Source organism: Phyllostomus discolor, chromosome 11, assembly GCF_004126475.2.
Source record: "Phyllostomus discolor isolate MPI-MPIP mPhyDis1 chromosome 11, mPhyDis1.pri.v3, whole genome shotgun sequence".
Taxonomy (NCBI): domain Eukaryota; kingdom Metazoa; phylum Chordata; class Mammalia; order Chiroptera; family Phyllostomidae; genus Phyllostomus; species Phyllostomus discolor.
The window spans coordinates 25,913,817-25,938,262 of NC_040913.2; the positions used below are offsets into that span (position 1 = coordinate 25,913,817).

A 24,446-nucleotide genomic window follows, 5' to 3' on the forward strand; every position below is an offset into this window, starting at 1 on the left:
TAAATTTTCCAATACATTATAATTTCTGGATCTCAAAGATTTCTATCAAAAATTTGTTTGGACCCTGGCTGCAGAACTCATTTGGTTGGAGTGTCATCCTTATAGGCCAAGGTTGTGTTTTTGATCTATGGTCAGGGCACATACAGGAAACAAAAAATAATGTATAAATTAGTAGAACAACAAATTGATGTCTGCCTGTCCCTCTCTCTCAAAATCAATAAATCAAAAAATTGTTTCTGAGAAGTTGAAAATAATTTAGAAAAAAATAATGCCATAGAACATTTTATTCTGCAAGTTTAAGTTAGAGGAATTAGTACAAGAGAGGAAACTCTGGTTTAACTAGTAGACATAAATCTTAGTGTTATCATTAGTCTTTTCTGTGACTTAGGCAAACCATTTAATCTTGGACATACTAAGCTTTTAAATTTCAATTTGAATGTTCTCTAGGGACATTTTAGAATTTGTCTATAGAAATTTTGAAATAATCACAGTCTATGAAAAGGAAATAAATTCAGGAAGGTGCAATCTGCTTAAATCTCGTTCTAAGAAAACAATTCATTGAAAGTAACCCACAGATGAAATAAGTCAAACAGAAAAAGTCAAGAAACATATGATTCCACTCATATGTGGAATATAAAACTGAAAGCATCAGATGAACAAACAAGAAGAAAAATCTCATAGAAACAAACAGTAGTATGGTTGTTACCAGAGAGAAGGGGGTTGTAAATAGTAAAGGGGATCAAGTATGTAGTGATGGAAACAGATTTGACTTTGGGTGGTGAGCACACAATGCAATATACAGATGATTATTTTAATATACTGATCTTACTTTATTACTTTACTAATCTGACATTATTTTATTAACTGACGTCAACTCAATAAATTTAATTAAATTTATTTATTTTTTAATTCAATAAATTGAATTAAAAAAAAACAAAAATAAGGGTGTTCCACAAAACCCCAGAAGTTTCCAAGACATTTTCAAGGACCCCTATGGTCAAAGCTTATCTTATAGTATGCTAAAATACCATTTGTCACCTCCACTGAATTATATTTTCACTCATGCCATTAAAATAAGCATGGTTAAAACTGACAATGCCTTAGCATGAATTAAGGTATAAAACCAAATCTAACTAGTTATCATTGTACCTTCATCAGTGTATCATCACATCATATCATCCAAAAGAAAGCAAATTTCTTTTTTAAATGCTTTAATGAAACAGCAAAGAATATTTATTTTTAAAAACCTCAACTTTTGAATACAAGTTTATTTAGTATTCTATGTAAAAAATGGGTTGTAAAAATAAAGCACTTTTTTGCATACACAACTTCAAATGACTGTCTTGAGCAAAAAGTATCTGGATGACTGTGTAAGTTTAGGTTGAACTAGCTACTTTCTTCATGAAAAGTCATTTTTACATTAACAAAATTGATAAGCAATGGTTATTTAAATAAATATTTGGCACATTTCTTAAAAATTAATGACACTTCAAGGAAAAGAAGAGACTGCTTTTGCCAATGAAAAAATCCAAACTTTCAGGTAAATGTTAGCATTTTTGAAAAACAGTATTCTCTCATGTGAGCTTGACATTTTCCTTACACTAATGATTTTTTTCCTTGAGACCTGTGGTGATACCAACAAATGTGATTTTTTAAAAAATTATATACTGAGGGTTTCTGGCCAAAATAGAGGCATAAAAGATATACTTTGCTTCATCACACAACCAAAAGAGGGACAACAACAAATTTAAAGGCAAAAAGTGAATAGAACTGCCATAAAATCAAACTGTATGGAAGTCTGGCAACCAAGGAGTTAAAGAAGAAACATTGAGTAGGAGGGGTGGAGACAGACAGCCAGCCAGGGGAGGACACACAGAAGGTGGTGCCTGGTAGACCAGGGATTATATTTGCATACAAATAAGCCTGGAGGAAGAACCAGGGAGTGAGACTGACTATACAACCCAGGGTTCTGGAAACAAAGCCTCAAATTCACTGGCTATAAAAACCTGTGGAGGTTGCACCAGTGGGTGAAACTCCGAGTCTCACAGAATGTCCATTGAAGGGGCTCACTGGATCCTAGAACACACACAAGCCCACCCACCCAGGAATCAGCACCAGAGCAGCACCTGAAAGGGCACAGTCCACTTGTGGGAAGAGGGGTAGGGGGTGAGTGACTGAAAGTTGGGTGAGAGCTGAACAAGCAGCAGTGTTCCCTCTCTGACCCCTCCCCCACAGATACAGCAAGGAGTACTGCCCACCATTAAAATACCTAAGGCTCCAGCCCTTACTATGTAACAAGTGTGCCCAGACAAAGAAATATAATCCAAATGAAAAAACAGATCAAACTTCAGTAAAAGAACTAAGCGATGAGTAGATAGTGAACCTATCAGACACAGAGTTCAACATACTGGTAATCACTATGCTCACAAAAATGACTGAATATAGTCATAAAATAAAGTGAGACATGGAGGCTATGCAAAGTGAAATAAAGAAAAATATACAGGGAAATAACAGTGAAGGGAATGAAGCTGGGACTCAAATCAACTGTTTGGAACATAAGGAAGATATAAACATTCAACTAAAACAGAATGAAGAAATAAGAATTTGAAAAATGTGGAAAGGCTTAAAAACCTCTGGAATAACTTTAAACATTCCAACATCCAAATCATAGGGGTGCCAGAAGGAGAAGAGGAAGAGCAAGAAATTGAAAACTTATTTGAAAACATAACGAAGAAGAATATCCCCAATCTGGCAAAGGAAATAGACTTCCAGGAAGTCCAGGAAGCTCAGAGAAGCAGGAAGCCCAAAGAAGTTGGATCCAAGGAGGAACACACCAAGGCACATCATAATTACATTACCCAAAATTAAAGATAAGGAGAGAATCTTAAAAGCAGCGAAAGAAAAGAGACAATTATACAAAGTAGTTCCCATAAGACTATCAGATGATTTCTCAAAAGAAATCTTGCTGGCAAGAAGGGGCTGGAAAGAAGTATTAAAAGTCATGAAAGGCAAGGACCTACATCCAAGATTACTCTATCCAACAAAGCTATCATTTAGAGTGGAAGGGAAGATAAAGTGCTTCCCAGATAAGGTTAAGTTAAAGGAGTTCATTGTCACTAAGCCCTTATTATATGAAATGTTAAAGGGACTTATCTAAGAAAAAGGTGATTAAAAATATGAACAGTAAAATGACAACAAACTCACAACTATCAACAACTGAACCTAAAGAAAACCCAAAACAATAATAAACTAAGTATACAAATAGAACAGGAACGGAATCACGAAAATGGAGATCACATGGAGGATTATCAGCAGAGAGGCAGAGGAGGAAGAATGGTGAAAAGGTGTAGGGAATAAGAAGCGTAATTGGTAGGTACAAGATAGACAGGGGGAGGTTAAGAATAGTATAGGAAATGGAGAAGCCAGAGACCTTATATGGACAACCCATTTACATGAACTAAGGGTAGGGGGGATTCTGGAGGTGGGGGAAGTGCAAGGCAGAGGGGGATTAAGGAGAAAAGAAAATGGGAAAACTATAATAGTATGATCAACAAAATATACTTAACAATAAAAATTATATATTGTAATGTGTCAATAGTAATAGGTATGTATAACTCTGTGAACCAGTATTTTATGCAAAATTACATAATATTTTGAAACCACGTATAATATTTTGAAATCATGTATAAGTAAAAGATGCATTCAAAGGGCAAGGTAGAAAATTGCATAAATGGAGTAGAATACAAAACATCTTTAGTATAATTTGAGATTACATACTGCAATTTGTATTTAAGGAACTTCCATCTGTCCATTTAGAGAAACATCAAAGAATAATATCCCTAAAAAAAATTAAATAAAAGGCATTTGAATTTTCCTTTTATTTTCAAGAAGTTATTTGCATTAGGAAAGATTTAGTTTATATAAATTGAAACATGTATTACAGCAAATTTAATGCAGAACCAGATATGAAAATCCAGTTGCCTTCTAATAAGTCAAATAATAAAGAAATTTGTGAAAGTGATTCCACTCTTTTCAATACAATATTTCTTTATAAAGTGGTTATATTGTGTTAAAATGTCATTTTTGTTAACATCAAATAAAGTTATTAATGTTTTTAATAAATGAATTAAAATATATATTTTTTTCAGTTTTAATTTCTGATTCTTTTAATAGATAAACCCAAGTAAATAAATGTTGTTTCAGGTCCTCAGTGATTTTTGAGAGTTTAAAATCTCCTGGAACAAAAATGTTTAAGATGCACTGTTTCTAAGGGGAAAAAATTTCCCTTTTAGCTTGCTTGCTTTCTTATGTGACCACTCTGATTCCAGCACTACTAGATAATGTCTTCAGCAAGAAGACTGGTGTATGTAAAGGGATAGAGAAATAGACAAAGGTGGCCATGAGCTTGTTTATAATACTATGGTCTGCACAGAAGGCTACAGAGGTCCCCAGTTTGGGATATCAGGTTACATTTTGGAGAGGGGAGCACATAACATTAACATGTAATCCATAGGTGGCCAACACAAGGCCCGCAGGCCGAACCTGGCCCTCCACCTGGTTTTATCTGACCCTGTACATTGTTTCTACCTGGGGGCAGCGCCAAGCTCTCACTTAACTGTTAAGGAGTAGTTACATTTATATAGTTCTAAAGTTACATTTGACCCTCTGAAGTCAACCATGAGGCTGATGTGGGACCCAGGGAAAATGAGTTTGATACCCCTGAATTGTAATCAGTGTGATCTGCAGAATAGGATAGATCATCTATCAAAAAACCAGAAGATTCTCAAGTCCTTAATCAAGGCCTGTTTGAAGCTAAATTGTTTGTATGTGAGCCTATGTTATTAACACATGTTCAAGAAGAAATGCCTTAAGAAGAAGCAGGAGTCTTGAGTCTATGAGTTGCCGTTGTTTGTTTATGACACATCACTACTGCTGCTGCTAGCTAACACAGGAGGCTTCCTCCATCCTAGGTTCTTCTGTTATGCATTTTGCACACGTTATATCAACCAGTTCTCCTTCCAACACACGAGCATAGAAACAATAATTCCTCCTATTTTACAAAGAGGAAATTGAAGCATGAATATCTAGATTAAGTAGCTTCCCCTGGATTACACAAGTAAGTGAAGTCAGAAACTATTTTTTATTTGTTTGACTCCAGAGACAGTGCTCTTATTCCCATACCCTCCACACAAAAGAGGTCTGTGTTGTCTCAGTCGAGGAGATGTTGTCAGCCTTCAAGTGCCCGGTTAGAACTTGCCTCCAGAATAAATTTCTTTGCTTAAATGTGGTAGCCATCTGATAAGCAATCATTTGATTCTTTAAAAAAAATGCCTATCATAATTCAGTTCATAAAACAACCACCTTAATGTAGTAGTGGACTTCAGTGATCTTCAATGATCTCAACTGTGGGCCATTCTGGGGAGAGGCCCCCGAGGGGTAGGATGACTCTCCTGGCCCACGCCATTCCCTCATCACAGCACCTCCCGTCTGCCCTTCAGTGCCTGTGGGCAACATAGCAAGATAGTTAAAACTTCAATTTTGTATAGTTCTTTAATATTTTTACAGAAATCTATGAGAAATACAATGGTATCTCATAGAAATGTGAAATAATCATGATAATTCTTATGAAGAAGCTGGTGTACACAGAAGTGACCCCACACTGGGAATGGGGTCTGATCTTCAGGTTGTGGAAGACCATGCTCTCCTCCACCCCAGCTGCCACTATCAGCTGATCTAATCTTACCAGTCTGGTTCTGATCTACTGCACACAGGTTGGGGAAGTGGATATCGGTGTTGGGAACCGCCCTGACTGGTATCAGGAGCTGAAACCCCCGCCTAGGCTAAGGCTAAGGGAACGCCCTTGGAACCGTAAGCCAGCAAGGAGACAAAAGCTTATCTCCCTGGCAGGAATGCTGCTTCTGCTGCTTTATTCATAACTGAACCCCCAAAAGCTTGGTCGGTTAGCCGAAGACGGGTAAGATTCCCCAAGGGGGGAACGACCTAAGACAGGCACGATCACTTTGGGAGGCCCCCCAAAAGAAGGACTTGGGGGGCTGCAGCAAAAGGGGGTGATGGACCCTCGCTCCTCGGCTTTGACAGAGCCTGAGTCCTCACCATCTGGGAGAAAATCTCCTTATCTCTTGGTTGCCTTAGTTCCTGTGCTAAGCCTGAAACAATGACAGGGTGGTGCAGCTCTGTGCTGAAAAGGGTGGATTCCCTGGGTGATCAGGCCTAAGAAAGAATATGTAAATTACTGTGAAACCTTCTTTGTTTAGAATGCTCTCAGTTGAATGAGAAGGGTCCAAGGAGGAAGTTAGTTTGTTCCTCAAAATCTTACAGCTCTTTGACCCCGACTCAAAATAGACCCTCAGAGTTCCTTGTTTTCTATGGTTCCTTACTTCCCCCTAATGAGTACTGTACTTTACCTGAATTATTGTGCAAAATTAGCTCAATAAAAGCAGGTATGGACGGTAAATCAGCGCGCTCCCCACTAGGGGGGTGGCCATTCCGTCCCTACTTCCCCATAGAAACTAGTTTGTCTCTGTGCATGTTTTTTCTCCCGTGTTATCGTCAAGCTTTCCATAGTGTTCCGTGGTCACTGCTGGCCAGTGACCCACGCAACATATCGGGTGACTTCATGTCAAGCTCCGATATCTATATCCTGAGCTGAGAAAAATAAATTCCTTTTGGTAATACATAAATAGGTATTGGAGCAAAGTTCTATACAAGCTTGGATTTTAAAGAATGTCCAGAAAACATATTCTAAGTATTCTAAGTAGATTGAGGAGAAGAAAACTGCTTGACTTTTTCCTCCCATCCAATGATTTTCCTAGTGATTATTAACTATTTATGTATAGAGCTACATACAGACTCTCATGTGCTTTCTACATTTTCATTATTCCAAAATTCATTCTTAAAATAGTCCTTGATGTTGTTATTAATGTCACTGATATGCTTCCTTTCCTGCAACAAGCATTCTCATGTACTTTTCACCTTATAATAATGACATATATTACAGCCTATCTTAAAAGAGTGGAGTTTCATGGAATAGAGTAGTCTATGAAGCACAGGCTTGAAAACATAAAAACTGTGTTTTAAATTTGATTTCACTATGTCATGCTGAACAAATTATATCATTTTCATCACATTCATCTTTAAAAATAAAAGAAAAAATGAGAAAATTGATCACAGGGCAATAAGCATAGTATCTGGCAAATAGCAAGGTTCAATACATGGTAAATGTAATAATGATATTAATCTTATTGAGGAATAATTCCTTAATTATTCATCCATTAGGATTTTTATGCACTTTACATGTACAACTTCTGGAAGTCAAAGTCAATTTTAGGATCTTGGAAGGTGACTTCAACCTCCAAGATGGAGGTTAGCATGCTGAAATGGAATGGGGAAATTAACAAGGTTTCTTGGCTTTATTTTTCATGGTAGTGCTAAGAGAAAAAGTTTCATATACTCCAAATGAATAGGAAGTTCCCTTAGTAATATGGATGTTTCAGATTTTCTTCTAGTATCATTCTGTTACAGAACAAAGGGGCCACTGGCAATATACTATTACTGAAAGGACCCCCTACTAGGTTTGTTATGTCCCCCGCCTTTGGGAAGAACATTTCTCAATGCCAGAGATTTGTGAAAAGGAAAGGAAATGTTTATTTAATGCCATACAGACTTAAAGTAGTGACCCAATGTCTTCATTAAAATAGCAAAGTCCTTTAGGATACCCACAGCCGCACACAGTCCTTCCTTCTCCCCCTGCCCTAATTCGGGGTACCATAACTCTGGAAAAGAAGTAAACATCTGTGTTTCACGCTACTGGCACCATCAGCTGTGTCGCCATCCAGGCAGGATCTCTAATTAATCGAAAGCCATGTGGCACCTTCTCATGGCCTACTGGCAAGAGTTCTTTCACCCTTCTTCCAGGCAAAGTCTCTCCTGCTTCCCAGGCCATGTGGCCAAAGGGAGCACCCCAAAGCCTCTTCTACCAAAGCTTCCTCGGGGGGTCTGTACTCTGGTGAAACCTCGTGGTTCCCTTTTTACCTAAGTTGCAGGGAGGGGGTTCCCACTCTGGCAAAGCCACATGTTACTCTCCTCAATGGCTACCATGTCTTGGTTTAAATCCCCGTGCCAATCTTTCTCTGCACCCCATTTCCAACTCCTCCTACAATCAGTTACACCTGCCAGCATTCCAGTATTATTCCAAGTTTACTGGGCTTCCATTGGAGTCTGGGCAGGGGTGGCCCCATGTCATGGAGCCAGTCTTGTCCAAGTTCCCGCTCAGGTGCTGTCACCTGGGGGACTTGCCCTCCAGTTACATCTTGGAGGGAAGTCCCTTCCATCCCTCTGGCTCAGAGCATGGCCACAGCTATTTAACATATCTATGCAGCCAGTTAAAGGTTACAGATATGTTAAATGGCCATGCCATGGATTAGCTGCAAAGCTGTTGCAGTACAAAACAGCTCTGCATGTTCCTGCTCCATGTGTCCCTTCCCCCAATTCACACCTGTGGGGGCAAGGGGGGCAGACATCTTATATGTCTTTCTAATATTTCCTAGACACCTTGAGATCTGGATCCCATTCCAAATCCTTATTTGGGCCCCCCATCTTGGCTGCACCCTGTATCAATTCTACTTACAAATATACGATTACTTTTAGGAAATTTGGAAATCAGCTCTTCATCTTTTCATCAATTAAGAGCGATACTTTAGAAAAAAAGAGGTATTATTCTATAAAATACAGAAATAAGTGAAATTACTTGTGGGCTTAGGTTTGAAATTTAAAATGTATTAGCATCAAATATATAAGACCTCACATTTTGACTGGAAAGTTTCCTTTAATTTAATATAATATAGATTATAAAAACATAAAATTAGGGTAAGCACAATCATATATATGTGTGTGTGTGTGTGTGTGTGTGTGTGTGTATCCCAAAAGAATACATATGTATATCCCAAAATCCCAAAAGAATATACATATCCCAAAAGAATGATCTCTGGAAAAGAATATAACTACCTCTCAATGGAGACAAGAAAATTGGTACAAAGATAAAATCTGTTAAGTTGTACAGAATATAAAAATACTTATTAGATTTTGAAGATGATAAATTGGGAGTAGCAAAACATGGTATTACTAGTCTTTACCTACATCCAGTATGTAATGCTGTGTAAGGCATAATTTTAATTAACACATCATGAATGAACAGAAATTATAATTTGTGTTGGTATCAATATTGACTCAGAGGTATGCTATTTGGTTTGATTTGTTTTTCTCATGTTTTTACTCACAGGTTTCCCTGCTGTGACTTTGAATCAAACTAATTTATTTGTGTTCATATTTTTTTACATATGCATTTTAATATTTTAAAACACTCTAGGACAGAGTGAGATGTGTAAAAATAGTATTGTCAGCTCGATTAATTAACTCCTTTTAACATCCCCATGAGACTTGCAGGTTTCTACCGCTTCTACACTGAATATTAGATTTGTGCTAGCAGGAAGGATTTTATTTCTTCAAAAATGTCAAGATCTGGAGGTTTATCTGTGATTTTTTTCTATTGCCACATTTTACACACCCAGATTGTCTTCATAAATGGGTTTTGAGCTTTTCTAAAGCATCAACCACAGTGTGTAGTTTTCATATACTCAACCCAGGCCTGGCACAGAGTTTGTTAATTCAGAGATTGTGTGCTCTGTGGGATACACTGGCAAGCTTTATGCTAAGTACTAAGTAAACAGAGATAAAAGACAAAAAAAATTGCTGCCCTTAGAAATTCATAGTCTAGAGGGTAGTAAGAAATCAACATGTGATTAAAATGTAACATGACCAGTGCCCTGATGGTACAACACAGCAGTTTGAAGGAAACAGGCAATCCTCTAGATAAAATACATACTTTTTATTTTTTCTTCCAAACAGTTAAAACGTGTTTTCAAATGTGGAACATACTGAGTTATGAGTTAGGATGGCAGATAGGAAGTTGGAAACTGGCAGGATGTGGTGGAGTGGTCAGGGGAAAACGCAGACAACTGTACTTGAACAACAAGAAAATAATTTGTAAAAAGGAAAGAGAAAAAAAAAAACAAAGCCAAAATTTGGCATTGACTTACTCAGAGCTGAGGTTTCAAGGGAACATCCAGAGAACTACTAAGGCCAAATAACCAAGTGAGTTAAAAGGATGACCCAGTAGCTCTCTTTGCAGTATTATGATTCAAGTTAGGGGCAGACAACCCAGTTCCATGAGTGTGTCCAGTGCATGTCTACTGGTCCTTTCCTGTACTGTCCACACACAGGGAGCAGTGTCAGACCCTTGGGGAGGGGTGATGCAGAAGGAGGGGAGTCATCAAAGGGAATAATAAGTGGTCCCTGATTTGTGTATGGGAACAAGACAAGTGAACTGACAAGTGCCATGTAAGTCATAATACATACTATAAAATGAGTATGTGCAAGCTATAGAGATTAAAATAAAAAGCTACTTTACTTTTTTCTAGATGATTAGTGAAAGCTCATTGGGTAGAATTTTATTGCAGGCATTATTTGTGATGCAGGTAGGTATTAATAGTCTGAAATGTGTGCAACCAAATTATCTGTGTAAATATGATAGAATTAACTGATAAGTAAAAAATTATATTTTAAAGGTTGGGGCCTTTAGAGGTTTTGCAACTCAAGCTCCTTGATTGTGACAGATGAAAAAATAGACCCAAAGAAACAAAGTGACTTACTTAAGAAAACCCAGTTAATAAATAGGAGTCATAGGACCATTACTTATAGTCCCAATTGCCAATCTTGAGCTTTTTTCTGTTATTTTCTTCCTTTAGTTGACTCTGCTGATGAATTCACAAATATGCAATTTTTCATGAACAGCCATTCAATATTATGTACCTCTAAGGTGTTTTCATAGGTTATGAAAACTCATAACTTACAACTGATAAAATAAAATATTCATAAAATATTAAGACTGCAGACTCAATGTTTAAAAATATACTGTACTCCAGAGTCATATAACACAGCCTTAACAATTTTGAACTATACTACACGGTGACCGCTATTAGCTTCAATTTATAAAGAGGATTTGATTCTTCCCAAGGCAATGAGAGTAAATCCCCACACAATTTCTTAGTCTATTTTGTTCCAACCAATTTAAAGTTGTGGATTAGTCAATGAAATATAGCATTCTTTGGTGGCATTGGGCGATGTAAATTGAATGGAAAGAAATAGACTTAATTTGCCATGGAACACATATCATTAAGCATCTGAGAGTTTTGTTTCTCCATAGAAAAATAAGTGGAGAAAACAAGCACTTAGGACAAATAATTTAATCATCATGACGTATTTTATCTTCCTGAGTCCTCTTGGATAAAGTAGTTTTTGCTGATTTGCTTGTTTTCTAGACAGATTGCCAATACCACTTAAGGGTGTTGATCGCAGTGATGCAGGTAAGTGGTAAACAATAGGGGTTAACTCATAATGTGTTGTTTTCGTGTATGAGTGCTTTTGATTAGGCAAACACACCTTAATCTCCAAATGGCAAAATAATCCTTGAGGACCTCTGGATTTAGATAAATTTATCTAATTCATTTAAATAACTGCAAACAAAGACACAGAAACAGTTCAAATATAAAAGGCTATTTTTAAATAATAAGGATATAGTCACTGAAGTTATTTTAAACATTATGTACATAAGGATTTGCAGGCACATGAAAAGCCATTGTTTGACCCAGTGTTATAGTTACTTCTTTAATTATTTGAGACTAATGAGAAAATAAAAGAAGTGGATGTATTACATCAACAATGATTTCAATTTTTCTTTTTTTTTTTTTTTTTGGAGAAGGCCTGGGAAAAGGTGTGGAATGATAGTGAATTATTTGACTAATCTTGACGTGTTTGTATAGAAAGGGTGAACTTTTAGGAATCTTTGCTAGTAATGACTAATATCATACTCATACTGAAAGACTTTTTTTAAAAAAATTATTTTACTGTTCAATTACAGTTGTCTGCATTTTCCCCCATGACTGCCCCCCACCCCAGTCAAACTCATTTCCCTCCCTTGCTTCCATCCTCTCCCTTGGTTTTGTCCATGTGTCCTTTATAGTAGTTCCTGAAAACCCTGCCTTCCATTGTCCCCTCTCACCTCTCCTCTGGTTACTGTCAGATTGTCCTTTTGGTTCGATTCCCAGTCAGGGTGTACGCCTGGGTTGTGGGCCAGGTCCAGCAGGGGGCGTACGAGAGGCAACCACACACTGATGGTCTCTCCCTCTCTTTCTCTCTCCCTTCTCTTCCCTTTAAAAATAAATAAGTAAAATCTTTTTTAAAAAGTCTTCTTAATTTTACTTATTTGGTGCTATGTTATTTATGGCACTACATTATTAAGCGCTGACATTCGGAATAAATGATTTTCCTAAAATAAATTGAAAAATTAAAAACCTGTATTTCGTAATGTAATATATAACAAATATTTAGCTTTACATTTTTATTATGAATGTTGACTTTGAAACATAAAATTTCTAAGTTCTACTTTAAATTATAAGATATATGATTTGTTTTATTTTAAAATTTCAAATACATAATGCAGTGAGCAATACAAACAAAAAAAAAGAATGTTATTTATTTACTTATGTTTTACCTTTCTTAGGACAGCGGCTTACCAAAATTCATAGAGGTTGGTATATCTGTAAGCAAAAATACAAAAGAAAGAAAGAAGGAAAAAAAAGAAAGGACAAACAAATGAGTGAACGGGCCCTGGCTGGTGTAGCTCAGTGGGCTGAACATGGGCTGAGAATCAAAGAGTCACTGGTTCAATTCCCAGTCAGGGCACATGCCAGGGCTGCAGTCCAGATCTGCAGTGGAGGCCATGTGAGAGGCAACCACACATTGATGTTTCTTTCCCTCTCTTTCTCCCTCCTTTCCATTCTCTCTAAAAATAAATAAATAAAATAAAATAACTTTATAAAAAAAGAAAGAAAGAAAAGAAAGTAGACTAAGGAAGACTAACAAAAGACCTGTGCCTGTCCTTCTGACCTAGCAATGATTGTATATGAACAAGCAATTGGGCTCTATGATTACTGAAAGCTAGCATGAAAAGAAAAACCTTTCAGGTACCCCAAAATTGTATCTATGAGATAAGCAAACAAATAAACAATAAAAAACTTACTTGCTTAAGAAAATTAAAGCTGTTCCTTGTGCTTTCCACCAGAGGGAAATTAATCTCAAGATCCCCTAATTGGAGTGGGGGTTGGGGGTGGAGAGAAAAGATACTGTGTAAATGAATGAGAAATATTCTCATCATCTTTACAGTGAATTTTGTAGGACCGTTTCTTAGAGCAGACTTCGATATAAACTGATGATTTCAAACCATAGTGCAAATTAGTAAAAGTAGTTTTATGAGAATCCAATACAGTCTAATCAAATGTGGGCTTGAGGTTCCAGAAGAGAGTTCTGGTCAGACAAGCTGCATGAGATGTATAAACATTTACCAGCTGGTCTTCGTCCATAAGACTGAGAGAACTTGATTTTCCAGGAGTCAGTCAGAATCTAGGCCTCCCAAATCACTTCCCTTAGATGCTTCCATCGGGTAACACTACTGCAGAATCTCTCTGAGTCAAAAGTAGGTCCTTCTGGAAGAGGATAAATTATTCTTGGCCAAAGCCATATTGGCACCAGTGAAATGGGTTATCTGTGGAAAGTTTACTTGGTGAGACACCAGGGGGGGAAGAGTGGGAGTGATACTGGAACCAGATAGGTTAGGTTGCAAATGGCTCCTTGCCTGACTGTGATGGAGAGTTAGTTACAATATTGTGATTTTCAAATGTTTTCCTTCCTCTCTAAAGTTCATTTGCTCATAAAACTTTGTCAGGCAAAGTTTTACATTTAAGTTTCTACATTTAGTTTCTACATTTAAGTGTAGAAGTTTCTCTTTAATGAATTCCTACCATGGAATCCTACAGGAAGTTTTGCAGAAGGAACTGTTAGAATTCTGAGCAGTGATTTCCAAATCTTGTAGGAATGCAGTGATCAGCTGTTCAGGGTTCAGAGCTACATGAACATGAAGTCAGATATCAGGCAGGGGATTTTTGCAAAGCCCACCATGAGGGTTAGAGTCTGGCACACAGGTTTTGTGCTTTATTGGTATTACTTTATGTTGCACATTTAAAACTCATTTGTTAATCCTGCAAGTACTAAAAAGGTGCTAAGTTTTTTTACTTTATCAGACATCCAAAAACCTATGGTCACTTGATTTTTCTGTAAGTGTCTACATTCTGTATATTTTAAATTCATGGATTGAATTGTTAAGTACTAGAAATGATAGACTCTGATTCTGACTATGAACTGCTTTCATTATGAACATAACCTCATACACTTCTCTCACTAGCAAGTATACATGCACTTCTGCATGACTATCCCTAGGAGTGGAGTTTCAGGCTCATGTGGTATACACATTGTCAGCTTAAATGTATAATACATAACCAGTTTCAAAAAGATGTAGCAATAATATTTCCACCAGCAAAATATGAAATGTCTTGCTGCTTTAGATCCTCTCCAAAGCTTCATATTGCTCTTTCATAAACAAGTTGCAAGGTCAAACAAAGAACAGATTTTTCCTTGCAGGAAGTGAAAAAGTCAGTTTCCTTCATCAGGTTCAGAAACAAGTTTAGTGTGATGCCACGTGTGGTGTTACCCCATCTTTATGTAGCACCACTGACTCGAGTGTCATGCATGCATTTGACCAAGGAAAGCATTGAACTTGCAGCTTTTCAATGCATTAAATGAAAAAGAAACAAATAAACAACAACAACAAAAAGCACTTGCCCAGCCACTTTTACCTTTTGATAGCAATGTGGTGGGCTGACCAGATTCTGCTCTTCAGGGAGGAAGAACTCATTGTTCTGGTTGCTGAGGCTGTTAAATGGCCAGAGCCTCTCTGCTGTGGTCTCCCCTTGTGGCTGACCTCAGCTGAAGAGAACTGCCTGGCCGTTACCTATCTCAGTTCATCCCTTGCTCTAACTTAGAGTAACTGCATCCCGTGACCCTGACTGAAATTCTTATTATAACTTCATTACAATGCAACTCCTCACTTCCAAATTTAATTTCCTTCATTTTTATAGGTATTTTTTCCTAAGATTCCCCAGTAACTTCCTGCTTGAATCCTTTTCTCAGAATCTGCCCTCCAGGAATCTTAACCTATTAGAGTTAGTGCCAGGAGAGGTATGTGAAGGCAGGAATTTGGAGGCAGGTCATTTTTGATCCGTTGGCCATGAGAACCACATCACTGGTTGTAGGTATGTTGTGTTCATCGTCCCCAAGGCATGGGAACAGTACAGTTGTTCACATTTTCCCTGAACTGAGCTGGCATAATGGTAGCAGGGAAGGTGCTCGCTGAGGCAACATATCAGGCATTTGAGTGGCATTTGGGGTATTAGAAATTTTAGTTAAAAGGAGAATAGAGTTAAATAGCTGTTGCATTAAATAGTGCAGTGAACGCTGTGAAGAAAGACAACTGGAGTGTGAAAGACAGAAGGTCTCCTTGGAAGCTATAAAGCATCTCTTACCGTCTGCACACAGAGTGTGGAAGGAGCTGAAGACTAGGCCTATTCAAGGTTCCATTACAAGACACTTGAAGTCGGAGGCTTGAATTCTCAGATCTACTAGGCTGAGTAGGGAGGGACCTGACTAAGGAGTAGGAGAGTAAGACATGGGATGGGGACATCTTGGTTGATTCATATGAAAATCTTAAATTTCCAGATTTTCCTGAGAATCAAATTTCTCTACAGGTATAACCTGCATCTCACTGTTCAAAGCTAGTACTCCTCCTCACCATTTGGCTTCATATCATTTTTAATCAAGAGTCCAAGCTGAATCTCCAGACTCCTGATTGTCCCTGGCAGCTGTCAAAAGGAAGAAGGTGTGCGTGTGTGTGTGTGTGTGTGTGTGTGTGTGTACACATTGTCTTTATCAGGATGGCTCATTGGAATTGCCAAGCTTGCCTATACCAGGCACCGAGAGTTCATTTTGTGTACCGCTATCTAGAGACAGACATTTCAACTCATTCCTTGATAATGCACTGCAGGGCAGGAGAGTTTAAGTTTCCTGAAAAAAGGATTTAAAAAGTACAACATTAATATATAGTTCTAAACATTGTTCTTTAAACTCCCTTTTATCAGTACTTTCTTAATTTGCTTTTAAACTTCATATCACATAGCATTTTTCATATACTTGAAAAGTAAAATTTTTTGAGTAAAAAGAAAGTAAACTCCTTATTTTTCTCATTTAGAATTTTAATTTTCCCCTTTGCTTGATTCTAAGTTGTGTCCAGCGTTTGTTTTCTAGAACTGTTTGTAGAATTTATTTGTAGTGTTATCTGTACAGTTTATTTAACCTGGAATAAAATAAATGCCTAAATATAACTGGAAAACTACCTAAAGTTCCCTAACTTTTATCTCACTGCTTTCTTGCCCTATTGACATTTTTAAACAACTGTGGTAATAGGTTGTTATTTAATAAACATCGGGCATCCTCTGTGATGATATGTTGTTCTTTAATAAACATTCAGATTCTTGGCATTTTACTGCTTGCTTGCACAATACCAACCCTTCTCTGCCTGGTATTTTCATAGTCACGTTTCCTTACACAGACGCTGAGACCTGATCTCGTCATTTCTATCTTTCTTGTTTGTTAACATTTCACACACCTTCTAAACCACTTCTGAAGGTACCTTGCCCAAAGCCTAGTGTTTGTGGAGTTTACCTGATACCAAGGAGAGTACTTACTCCTTTATTAGGTCACTAATTCAAACCTTAAATAATAGTTTATGATTATTCTTGCTAGGTTTTTAGTTATTTTTTTCTCTTCACTTTGACCCTGATGAACAGCAATGTAAAAAGGGAATATAATATGCTGTGGTATGTAGAACAGAGTGAAAAATTATGGTATTGATTTTGTTATAATCACAAATATTTTTCACACAATGAGAGGTTTACTTAATATAATTACCAAAAGTAGTAAATTCAAATAAAATGATTTATTTACATTAGTGTTGCTTTGGCATAATGCAATTACTCAAAGTGTAATCCATACATAAATCAAATTAATTAATACCATAAAACAATAGCCACAACAATTGTAATTTTTCCAGCAATCTTAATCAATAATATGAAAATGAGAAATAAATGAAAGTACAAAACCAGACTCTGTCGAAAGTAAGCAAGCACAAGCAATCCAGAAAAATCGATTACCATATAAACTTGATTTATTCAGTAGGTGACATTTCATTATTATATTTGCTTAACTACATAAAATTAATAGTAATTGTAAGCACAGTGATTGAACATAGGGAGGGAGAAGGAAAGAAAACTCACCCAGGCCTTTAACTTAATTCTGAACCTTTACTGAAACTATGTTTCAAATCTAATGATTTTATACTTGTATTTTTAAAGGTTTCTTTAGATAACATTAACTATTTACCAGTGTGGTCCACTTTATATAAATATATCTGCATTACTTAATGAAACACTAATAATTCCCCAAATTAAGAAGCAATATGAAATCTTGCTAAGTAGACCTGTCCATTTTGAATCTAGTTCTACTTGCTTGGTATGCAAGGGTGAATCTTGACTGAGTTTTTTGGTTTCAAATTTAGTCCATAAGATGTTTATTTCCAAATCATAAAGTTTTCATCAATACAAGGTATTGTTGGCATATAGTAATCAATTACTCCCTTCCTCATAAATGGAGACACCCTGCTTGCCAGGTTCTTCCCATTCTAATCCAGTTTGAGGTACTTTTAATAGCAAAGTGATGTTTCACCCTAATAGCATTGCTTAATATTTGCAATGAATGTCTCTTACTGTGTCCTTTATTTTATCTATATTATTTGAGCAATTATTTTGATTTTTATAGATGGAATATATCCTAGAATGCAAAGGCACTAACTTTGAATAACTTGTTCTAGTAAAAGTGAAAGAACTGGAACTGTATTACTGGTGCTAAACAATGAAGATGTGCACTCAGACTATGTTTTATATCTTTGCAATCATTAAGAATGGGTTGAATTTCTCAAAAATTATACTAGAGGGAATTCAAGCACCTGATTAGTGGCATCTGTGGGGATCTGTACTCAGGTACATTTAAGTACTCTCTGAGAACTATTAGTTTATATCCAAACTTTTGATCTGATGCCTATGTGAAAAGTACTCTGAGAGATACAATGAAATGTCAGATTTGGGCTTGAGCATCAAGGAATTAATAAGTTATGTGGAAAGATAAAATATGTTTGTTTAAAATTTATACATATAATCTTGATTTAAAGCACCTTAAAAATTGATGATGATATAGCTCTAAAAATAATTGTTATAGATTTTGGAATTAAAGAGATCATGTTTCTAGCCAGGGTGGTCAGTAAAAGTTTCAAAGGAGAAAGACCTGAATTCTTCAAGGAGTAATTGGCTCAGACCTGCCCTAGTTTTCAGCCAGATGTTTGGTGTCAGAACTGAATCCCAGGAAACAGATCTAGGAAAGGATGCGTAGTTACTCAAAATGGCAAAGAATGAATGTTGTCACGTAGCTTAAGTGCTCTCATAGAAAGCCCTGATGGCATACATAAGGGTACTCAAATTTTCTCGTGCGCCAAGGTGTTCAGAGGACAAGAAGTGATGACAGACGCCAAGGGCAACAGAAAGTGCACTGATACGAGGCAGCACCCCTACAGAACCTAAGGAACAGGGTAACAAAAATCTGAATAGCAACAATAAATGGTGCTGGAAAACTAAGGATGGTTTTTATTCCTATCCACCTATGCAGTGATTTAGAAGATAGTGGAATGTCTTATTCTGAAAAGTAACTAGTCTATTTAAATGTATCCAAGTTATGCTTAAAAGTTTGTTAAGTATCTGAGAGAATCAGATCCACAGCAAATTTCTATGACAAAATAGGTTAAGATGTAACTAAGTTGGTATTTGAGCTTTAGGGTAAACACTGAATTATGAGGTAAGAAACTTGAACTTTACTGCCTTGGTGACCTGATCTCCCGTAACCTGAGTTACCCAGTTTTCCCTGATGGTAACACAAAGCAAACATCACAACTAGGATATTGACAGTGTACCCTCAAGATGGAGAACATTTCCATTACGAGGACCCTTCATGTTGTCCTTCTAATAGCCATTTCCACTTCCCTCTCCTCCCCAGCCCATTCCTTTTCTTTGTTAATCCTTACTCGAGGATTTGTTTATTGATTTTAGAAAGAGGAAGGAAGAGAGATAGAGACAGAGAACTGAGAGAGAGAGAGGGAGAAACATCGACGTAAAAAAAACATCAATTGGTTGCCTCCCATACATGCCCCAACTGGGAATCAAACCCACAGCCCTTTGGTGTAGGGGACAGTGCTCCAGCCCACGGAGCCATCCTGCCAGGACTCCACCCCTTTCTTAACCCCAGACAACCACTAAGCTTTTCTCCATATTCGTAATTGTATCATTTAGTTATAATGTTAGATGAATAGAATCATATAGTATGTAACAGTTTGGGACTGGCATTTTTCATTCAGTACATATTTCTGGAGATTACTTTTTATTGTTTGGTAGTATTCTGAAATATGAATGGGCCACAGTTTTTTTAAACAGTCACCCCTGTAGGTACCCAAGTTGTTTCCAGATTTTGACTATTATGAATGAAACTGCTATACACATTCATGTACAGGTTTTAGGTGGTTATAACTTTTGATTTCTCAGGCATAAATGTTCAAGAGTTCAATTACTGGATCCTATGATAGTTGCATATTAAGCTTTATAAGAAATGATCAGTTTTCCAGAATAGCTGTACAATTTTACATTCCTATTAGCAATCTAGGAATGATATAGTCACTCTACATTTTGTCAGTATTTGGTTGTATTATTATTTTGTATTAAAGCCATGATCATGGTATGTGGTGACATCTCATTGTGGTTTTTGATTTGCCTTTCTCTAACGGCACAGCATGGTTAAGATCACCTGATGTGAACTGCTGTATTATAATCCTTTTAGTAAAATATTTCTTTATATGTTGTGCCCATTTCCTAATTGGATCCTTTGTTTTATACGGTTGAATTTTGAGACTGGTTTATAAATTCCAGGTACCCCCCTCTTGTTGGATATGTGATTTGCAAATATTTTCTCCTAGACTGTAGCTCAAAACAGAGTATTTTGAAGGCCAAAAGATTTTAATTTTTATGAAAACTTGTCCTTTAATGAATTATATTTACTGTTAAATCTAATAAGTTTTTTTGGCCTGCACTTAAATTCTGAGGACTCTCTCCTTATGCTTTTTCTAAAAAAATTATAGTTAAAATTTTACATTTACAATTTATAGTTTTACTATTTATACCTAATGGATATGATCAATTTTGAGTTAATTTTTTGCATAAAGGGTGACATTTAATACTTTTTTCCCATTTTCTCCAGCAACATTTGTTGAAAATGCCATCCTCTCTCCATGAAATTATGTAGCTCTTTTGTCAGCAATTTTTAAATTAAATATTTTTTAAATTGAATATATTTGGGCTTCATTAGTTCACAAAGTTGTATAGGTTTAAGGCATACAATTCTATAACACCTTACTTGTGTGTTGTGCTTGTGTGTTCACCGTCCCAGTCTGACTGTTTCTGTCACCATCTACTCCTCCTTCCCCTCCCCTGACGCCCCCACCCCAGTTCTCTCTGGTAACAACCGTAGTTTGTGAAGTTACCAGTTCTCAACTGTGTCCCATGGATTGATACACCTATTCTGCCAACAACACAAATTCAACTGTGCAGACTGATTCCTACCGCATTATTTCAAAACAATTATTTCAAAAATATTTTACTTGCTGTAGTTCTTTTGCCGTTTTATATACACTTTAGAATAATCTTGTCTAGAGTTACAAAAATTTTGCTGAGATTTTGACAGGAGTTGATTAAACTTATAAATCAATTTGGAGAAATTCACATCCTTATTATGTTAACTCTTCTAACAGGTACAACTCTATGCCTCTTCATTTATTTAGATCATCTTTGATTTCTTTATCAGTGTTGTACAGTTTTCAACATACAAATCCCACATATGTTTGTTGGAGTTGTGTGTTTCACCTACATATGTCATTTATTGAGTGATGTCAAGTAATAATGCATATTATATTTCAACACCTGCATGTTCATTGATAGCATAAGGAAATATAATTTATGTTTTATTTTTTCAAAGATTTTATTTATTTATTTTTAGAGAGAGAGGAAGGGATGGAGATAGAGAGGGAGAGAAACATCAATGTATGGTTGCCTCTGGCACACCCCCTACTGGAGACCTGGCCCGCAACCCAGGCATGTGCCCTGACTGGGAATTGAACCAGTGACACTTTGGTTTGCAGGCTGGCACTAAATCCACTGAACCACATCAGGCAGTGATACAGACACTGTCAGGCAGTGTCCAAGTCATTATGCATGAAAATGAGACATTCACATGTACTATGGAGTCTGGTAGAGGAAAAGGGACAGCAAGGCCTTTCTCTCAAGGGGAGCAAAAGCCTCCGCCCTTGCTCCAATGAGCTTTTATTGTCTTACTGGGCACATTACAGGAAGGTTGTCATTACTATGCACAGGTTCATTTTAGGTATTTACCTTTTACAGAAAACAAAGGAGCCAATGCTGCTAATCACATCACAGAAGAGGGATATTTGCAAATGAAAAGGCAAAAGTGGTTCAACCAGTTACACTCATCCTTGGAAGATTTAGCATGCATTTTGGGAAGTTACTTTGCAGTAAATGTCCTCAGTTCAGGGTGAGGGAGTTTTAGCAAAAAGCAAAACTCATAGCAGCCTAGGTACATTGCAGGCCTGATTCCCCACAGGAGAACCTATCTGTGGGTGTGTGTCCTGTGCATCTCCCAGTGGGAGCTGGACCCACGCCACACAAAACAATCTACAACAAGACAGAGCATAATTTATTTTAATTTTTATCATATATCATAAAATCTGCCCTGTTTACCACTTTTAAGTATTCAACTCAGTGACATTAATTTATTTAATAATATTTTATAACCATCCCTACTAGCTCTTTGCAAAAGATTTCATCACCACAGACAAAAACCCTGTAACTATTGAGAAATAATTTCCACTTCTCCACTCTCTTCAGCCCCTGATAATCCCATTTACTTTCTGTCTCTATAAATGTGCCTAGGCTGTGTATTACACATAAGTGGAATCAAACAATATGAAGGTGTAGGAGGGTGCAGCCAGAGGGTCCCCAAAAGAAGGATTTGTAATGGGGTTTAGAACTCAAGGTGTCCAGGAAATATTAGAAAGACATATAGGATGTCCTCATCCTCCACCACAGGTGTGAGTTGGGGGAAGGGACACATGGAGCAGGGCCATTGAGAGCTGTTTTGCATAGCAACTAACCTTTTCAGCTAACCTCTGGCATGGTCATTTAACATATCTATAACCTTTAACTGGTTACATAGATATGTTAAATAGCTGTGGCCCTGCTCTGAGCCAGGGGGATGGAAGGAACTTCCCCCCAAGATGTAACTGGGAGGCAACTCCCCCTAGTTACAGCGCCTGCATGAGATCTTGGAGATGATTGGTTCCATGACATGGGGCCACCCCTGCGCAGACTCATGATGGCAGCCCAGTAAAGCTGGAAGGATATTTAAACCCAGACTCGGCAGCCATTGAAGAGGGAGCCATGCGGCTGTGGCAGTGGAGAGAGAAGCATGCGGCTGCAGCCATGTAAGGAAGGGAACATGTGGCTGTGGCAGTGAGGAGAACCGCATGGCTTTGACCAGAGTGGGGTAACCCCCCCCCCCCCACCACAGCCATGAGAAGAATCAATCACCATGCAGCTTTAGCAAAGTATCATTATGAGGCTTTAGCAGAGACCACCACATGGCTTTAGCAAAGAATCACCATGCAGCTTCAGCAGAGAACCACCACGCGGCTTTAGCTGGAGATCCTAGCAACACAGCTGAGGGTGCTGGGGATGGAGGAAGGTCTACCAGCTGAGCACAGTTTACTGGGAAGAGCCGGGAGCTGCCTGAGTCATGGACTTCTATTTCTTTCCCTGAGATATGGTACCCCAGACTGGGCAAAGGGGGGAAGGAAGGACTGTGTGTGTTTGTGGGTGTTTCAAGGGACTTTGGGATTTTGATGAAGACATTAAGTCATTACTCTTAAGTTTGTATAACTTGAATAAATAATTCCTTTCCCCTTCACCAATCTCTAGCATGGAGAGCTATAATTCTCTGGCAAAGGGAGAGGTGAACCTAGTACAGGGGGACCCCAGGAGAAAGGGGGATCACTTTGGTAGCATTGTGGGACCCTCTTCCCTGGTGGTCAGCCAGGGAAAATCATGGGAGACCACATGTGCAGTAGCTTTAAAGTAATACAACTACTTGTACATGCGCAGTAAAAGCCCACCAAAACTAGTCAGGAAGGATCCGCCCTATAAGAATAGGGTCCCTACAGCCCATGAGGTCAGTCTCTGCTTGGAGTTGGCCTGCTCCCATGTTCTCTGCTATAAACTCTGGGTGTTCGGTTCAATTCTTTGTCCTGATCACTAAGAACCTGGTTACCTGTGCCCAACTGTGACAAAGATACTCTTAATCAAGGTCTTAATCAAGGACATTCCCTCCTTTATGATTCTTCTGAGAGTTCTTTTTAAAAAACAAAATCAAGATGGACGTTGAATCTTGAAAACAAATGTTCTTCTGCATCAAGTGACATGATCATGAAGTTTTTCTGTTTGGACTGGTAATATGGTGAATTACATGGATTGACTTCCAAATGCTGAATGCGGCTTGGAGCACCAGCATAAGCCCTACTCGGTCGTGATGTGTAATTCTCTTTGTATAATGCTGAATTCTATTGATAAATTTATTCAGAATTTTGTGTCTATATTCATGTATTCATCTTCAGTTTCATTTTTGTATACTATCTTGTCTGATTTGGCATCAAGGTAATAGTGGTTTCATAAAAGAAATTTTGAAGTCTTTCTTCTTCTATGGTCCAGAGAGATTGTTAAAACTGATGTTAATTCTTCTTCAACCCCATCTGGCTCTAGAGATTTTTTGAGAGGGAAGGAGTAGGCCAAGTTATTTAATTTAGTAGTTATAAACTATGTAATTATTTATTCTTTCTTGGGTGAGTTGTGGACATTTTTCTTTTTCAAGGAAGTGGTTTATTTCATCTAAGTTGATAAATATAACTGTGTAGATTTGTTTATAGTTTTCCTTATTATCCTTTTGATGTCTGCAGGATCTGTAGTGGTAACTCTCACTTCGATTAATTCATTCGGCTTCTCCCTTTACCAGTTTCCTGTTATTTAAGCAAGAGGGAAGTCCCCCGCCTTTCCCAGCGTGCTGGCTTCAATAGTTCTAAGTCTGCGATATTGAGGCAAAAACAAAGTCCCAGAATTCACTATCACATTGCTCCTCAATTCTCAAGATTC

The 24,446-nt window shown here is 37.5% G+C and overlaps 1 long non-coding RNA gene across 1 annotated transcript; it reads left to right on the top strand.

The window, feature by feature from the left end:
- The first annotated feature begins 763 nt into the window (after positions 1 to 763).
- On the top strand, positions 764 to 23,131 carry LOC118497244. The gene is made up of 3 exons (XR_004899774.1): positions 764 to 775; positions 5,089 to 5,093; positions 22,944 to 23,131. It is a non-coding gene; the product is annotated as an uncharacterized LOC118497244 (long non-coding RNA).
- The last annotated feature ends 1,315 nt before the right edge of the window (positions 23,132 to 24,446 follow it).